This window comes from Phyllobates terribilis, unplaced genomic scaffold (assembly GCF_046119375.1).
Source record: "Phyllobates terribilis strain yellow unplaced genomic scaffold, ASM4611937v1 Scaffold_399__1_contigs__length_1738980, whole genome shotgun sequence".
Taxonomy (NCBI): domain Eukaryota; kingdom Metazoa; phylum Chordata; class Amphibia; order Anura; family Dendrobatidae; genus Phyllobates; species Phyllobates terribilis.
Genome location: NW_027363159.1, coordinates 1,593,592 through 1,599,622, shown reverse-complemented (window position 1 = coordinate 1,599,622; position 6,031 = coordinate 1,593,592). Strand labels below are relative to the sequence as shown.

General features: G+C 46.3%; 1 long non-coding RNA gene across 1 annotated transcript; it reads left to right on the top strand.

Moving 5' to 3' along the window:
* The first annotated feature begins 520 nt into the window (after positions 1-520).
* Positions 521-4,861, top strand: LOC141225083 (uncharacterized). Its single transcript, XR_012292407.1, has 3 exons — positions 521-583; positions 3,182-3,267; positions 4,777-4,861. It is a non-coding gene; the product is annotated as an uncharacterized lncRNA (long non-coding RNA).
* Positions 4,862-6,031: the final 1,170 nt, after the last annotated feature.

The window sequence follows — 6,031 nt, the reverse complement described above, 5'->3', positions numbered from 1 at the left end:
AGAAGGTCGTCTTGCCGTGACTGCTGGGCATGCACCCAGCAAAAAAAAGGGTCACCTTGCCGTGGCTACTTGGCATGCACCCAGAAAAAGAAGGTCGCCTTGCCGTGGCTGCTGGCCATGCATGAATTGGCCAAATTATGTGCTAAGTATCTTCCTTTTATCCTATTTTCTACAGCAGTAATGCAATTCAAATTTAATTTATTTCATGTTTACATGCTATAGCGTTACAGAGTGCAACTTTGTTAGTTATATATTTGGATGGCTACTCTTAGTATGCACCTGTTCACACCCATTTTCTTTTCGGAAGTGATGGTCAGTCTTTTGTTATTTATGAAGGGGTTCCTCCATCATTTACATTACATTTATCTATGGATTCCCCGTATATTCTCATATTTAGAATCCCCATATAACGAGTATTAATCCCATTTACAGACATATTGTCATTTCTCCGTTATATTGCTGTATTATCTATGTAGGAATAATATCCTCTAATACATTTCATTTCTTCATCATTATTTTAGAAACAACTGAGCTGTCGAATCCTAACAATGGAATTAGTGAGATCCCGGAGATCCAAGAATCCGTAAGTATCATAGAGGGGGATGCGTGTGTGTCATCAGATCATGGGGTGTGAATGACTCGTCCAGTATTATCCCCCATACAACCATGGGACGTCTCTATTCTAAGTGTAGATGACCCTATGGTGTTAATTACATTTGAATTACAGGGAATCTGTCACCAGGTTTATGCTATTTGGTCTGAGAGAAGCATGATGCAGGGACAGAGACCCTGATTCCATGTGTTGATTACTTTACTCGGTGGAGTAGTTGTGATAAAATCACTATTTTTTTCTGCTGCAGAGCTCTGAATGCTGAGTCTTGTATAACCCCGCCCACACCATTGATTGGCAGCTTTCTGTGTACACTGTGCATAGGCAGAAAGCTGCTAATCAGTAGTGGAGGCAGGGGTACAGAGCAATAGGACTACCTGGCTAGACAGATAGTCTTCTAGTGATAATCTACTGATTTTATTGAAACAGCCACACACAGCCTAGTAAGTAACACATCACTGGAATCAGGGTCTCTACCCCTACATCATGGTGCTTTCAGAATACATAGCAAACACCTGGTGACAGATTACCTGTAAGTCCTCCTCTGTGTGATCTCCCACATTATCCAGAATGTTATAGTAATGTATGATGACCGTTGCAGGGCGGCTCCAGGATTTCGTGGGCCCTGGGCGAAAGAGTCTCAGTGGCCCCTTTAACACATACCACGATTCATGATGCACAGATACCGCAGATAAATATATATATATATATATATATATATATATATATATAGTACAAGGCCGAAGATTTCACTTCTTACATTACATGAGCGATATCTATTGTAAATTCCACAATAACTCAGAAAGCGGCGAATCCTCACAGCTCACAGTGCAGACCGGACAGTAATGTCCTCCACACAGTATAATGGCACCACATAGTCCTCTATACCGTATTATGAGCTCCATATATTGCTCCATATAGAATAATGGACCCCATAAAATGCTCCACGCAGGCTGTGCCCCCATATAATGCCCCATGCAGGCTGTGACCCCACACATAATGCTCCATGCAGGCTGGCCCCCCACATAATGCCCCATGCAGGCTTTGACCCCCCACATAATGCTCCATGCAGGCTGTGACCCCCACATAATGCCCCATGCAGGCTTTGACCCCCACATAATGCCCCATGCAGGCTGTGCCCCCCCCCCACATAATGCCCCATGCAGGATGTCCCCCTCCCACATAATGGCCCATGCAGGATGTCACCCCCCATATAATTCCCCATGCAGAATGTCCCTCCCACATAATGTCCCATGCAGGCTGTGCCCACCACATAATGCCCCATGTAGGCTGTGCCCCCCCACATAATGGCCCATGCAGGATGTCACCCCCCATATAATTCCCCATGCAGGATGTCCCCTCCACATAATGCCCCATGCAGGATGTCCCACCCCACATAATGCCCCATGCAGGATGTCCCCCACACATAATGCCCCATGCAGTATATCCCCCCCACATAATGCCCCATGCAGGATGTCACCCCCCATATAATTCCCCATGCAGGATGTCCCCCCCACATAATGCTCCATGCAGGATGTCCCACCCCACATAATGGCCCATACAGGATGTCACCCCCCATATAATGCCCATGAAGAATATCACCCCCCCCATATAATGCCCCATGCAGGATGTCCCCCCAACACATACTGCCCCATGTAGGATGTCACCTCTCACCCCATATATTGCCCCATGCAGGATGTCACCTCTCACCCCATATAATGCCCCATGCAGGATGTCACTTCTCCCCCCATATAATACCCCATGCAGAATGTCACTCCCCCCATATAATGCCCCATGCAGGATGTCACCCCCCATATAATGCCCCATGCAGAATGTCACCTCTCACCCCATATAAAGCCCTATGCTGGATGTCACTTCCCCCCCCCATATAATGACCCATGCAGGATGTCACTTCTCCCCCTCATATAATACCCCATGCAGGATGTCACCCCCCTATATAATGCCCCATGCAGGATGTCCCCCCCATATAATGCCTCATGTAGGATGTCACCTCTCACCCCATATAATGCCCCATGCAGGATGTCACTCCCCCCATATAATGCCCCATGCAGGATGTCACTTCCCCCCCCCATATAATACCCCACGCAGGATGTCCCTACCTCCCCCCCATACAATGCCCCATGCAGGATGTCACTTCTCCCCCCATATAATGCCCCATACCTCCATACATAAAAAAAAAAAATCAAATGCTCAGCTCACTGCTCACCAGCTGTGGAGAGGTAAGTATTGTGCCGGCCGTGGTCCTGAGCAAGCATTGGGGGGGGGAGCAAGGCCCACTAGCTGGCGCTGGCACCACTCTCCTCTGCTCACCGGTCCCATACCGCGCCAGGGTGCCCGACAGCAAGTGGGCCCCTCGCCTACTCAGGGCCCCGGCACTTGCCTGGGTGTGCTGGGTGCTAGCGCCAGGTCTGCCCAGCGTCCGGTTTGTATCCTCCCAACATCATATCAGTGTAAATCATCTGGGACATAATATGGGGGGAGAAGTTTTTGCATCTGTAACTTTTTTCCTGCATCTTCAATAAATCAGTATTATTTCTTATTCTTTTATAGAGCGTGATCGATTCATTGGTTCCGGCGAGAAAGCCGCATATGAGCGACTATGAAACTTCCAAACTCATCAGCAGTGGAAATTTTGGGTGAGATTTCTGTTGCCATAATCCACATTTCTCAGGGTTCCCTATGACAATGCTTCTGCCCCTGCACTCTGCCATTCAGTGTTATCATAGGGAAATTATGTGATCTGTAGCAAATCAAACTGTAAGGAAAGCGATTTAAATAATATAATTACATATAATATAATATATAATAATATAATATTATTACATTCGCCTGTGCTAGACCCTCATCTGTTCTTATGCTGCCTCCTCCACCTGAGCTTTTCTGCTCTCCACTCTGATCTTTGTTTTGATGGGGGGGGCTCCATTATGAAGCTGATCAGAGAAGTTGGCTACACATGGTCACATGAAGGGTGACACCATATTGACGTCAATGACATCTACACCCTCCACCATGACCATGTGGGCCCAATCACTGGCCTCAGCAGCAGAAGAGAGCCCTGGAGCACATTCATTTTGGACCAATTTTATTTGCACTAAATTGTATTTGGTCAGTTATAGCGAATCTGCCCAAAGAGAATTTCGATAGATTCTCGTATCTATAATGTGACCTGGGTGATGGCTCCGGCAGAAGTGGCATTGTGGAGACCTCCAATAGGTGATCTATGTAGTGCTATTTTATGTATTTCTAGATGTGCATTTATAGTGGCGGCCAGACTTTTAGTATTATACATATGCAAATTGTCTCTTCAGAGAGGAAGCAAACTAGAACTCCACCTATAGGAAGTAGCAATCCTAAAAGTCAATATCGACCCTATAACAAGCCTTGTCACATGACTTAGGATAATAGCCAAAACCAAAATCTCAATTTGCAGGAACTGCGTTCTGGGGTACTGCCCCTCTTCAGTGCAAAGTGTGAGATATGGTTTGACTGGGTGAGAGGTGTCTGACCGGTATCCAAGGGGTTGACGTTTCTCCTTGCGGACATGAGGAGACTTTTAAGCCACAATGCTCCTCTGGGAAATAGGATTGCTACTTCCTATAGGTGGCACTAGGGTGCTAGTTCTCTTCCTCTCTGAAAAGAGACAATTTGCATATTTCCCAGAAGAGCATTGCAGCTTAAAAGTCTCCTCACCTTGACATGCTTAACATGGCTTTTTCCGCAAGGAGAAACGTTACCGCTTGGATCCCGGTCAGATGCCTCTCACCCAGCCAAACCATATCTCACACTTTGCACTGATGAGTGCTTGTACCCCAAAACATAGTGTCCGAAAATTGAGTTTTTGGTTATGGCTATTATTCCATGTCATATGATAAGGCTCGTTAAAGGGTCGATATTGACTTTTAGGATTACTACTTCCTATAAGGGGCACTAGTGTTCTAGTTCTCTTCCTCTCTGAAGAGACAATTTGCATATTTCCCAGAGGATCATTGAGGCTTAAAAGTCTCCTCACCTTGACAAGCTTAACATTTCACTCTCCGCAAGGAGAAATGTTACCCCTTGGATACCAGTATTAAACATATAATGATTTCTATAGATGGATTATTAATAAGGATTTATTATAACCGATGGATTCTCCTTCTCTCCAGGGCCGTCTACTTAGTGCATCATAAAGACTCACACCAGACCTTTGCTATGAAGAAAATGGCTAAGCGGAACCTAAATACTGCACAGAGATTGGAATGGGCCTTTCTGGAGAGGGACATCTTAACATTTGCTGATTGTCCCTTTGTGGTCTCCATGCTCTGCTCCTTTCCAACTAGATCTCACCTGTGTATGGTCATGGAGTATGTAGGAGGTAAGACACATCTATTGTATTATATTCAGCCCATGACTGCTTTCATCTTATCACTGCTCATATCATTAGGACATTGTTGGTTACATCCCCACAGAGCATTTACTATAGGTTATCTATTACCAAGATGCTCGTAAATTCATTGATCTTGGTGCAGGGGCGCTATGGGGCTCATCAGTCGGAGGGGGTCTGTCGACGCTCGGCAGTGGGCAGCATCCCTCCACCTGTCAACACAATTTCAGCGGTATTTGCTTCTTCAAGGAGGTGGGGTAGGTGGGGGCAAAAATACTGAGTAGGTGGCTAGTAGGGGCCAAAATACTGAAAGGGGGCCGTATGACTAGATATGGGGGGACTGTGAATGATGAGTGGAGGTCATCATATTAAGTGGGGTGCTGTGGGGGTCCTCACTCTATATGGAGGCCCCCATTCTGTGTGGGGACATCATACTGAGTGGGGAGTTATGCGGACCATTATATTGTGTGAGGGACTGTGGGAACCATTATCCTGAGTGGGAGGGTTGCTGTGGGTGCCATCACACCGAGTAGGGGGTTGTGGCTGGCCTCCTTCTAAGTGGTGGCCTCCTTAGGAGGATTCACTGTGGGGATACCATACTCATTGAGTGTGGGTGTGGGCATTTTTGGGAGCATCATACTCTAAAATGGCCATAAAAGTTGTATTGCTGGTGAGAACACCAAGCTGCTTCAACAGGGATATAAATATATTTCTTTTTTATTTTTTAGGGTTGGGGGCAATTACAACTTTTGATATGGGGTCTTGTGATTTCTATGTACGCCACTATCTGTGTGATCTCCCCAGGATGTTTCCGCTCACTGCTCATTATACATCATGGTTATCTGCTCGTGGTATATCATGGTCATCTGCTGTATAAACCCCTCACCGGTCATATTTCCTTTCTTCTATAGGTGGAGACTGTGGGACCCTTCTAAGCACCAGGGGTCCTTTCTCTGTCCCCATGGCCCGCTTGTACTTTGCAGAGGCGGTACTTGCCGTGGAATACCTGCATAGTTACGGTGTGGTGCACAGAGACC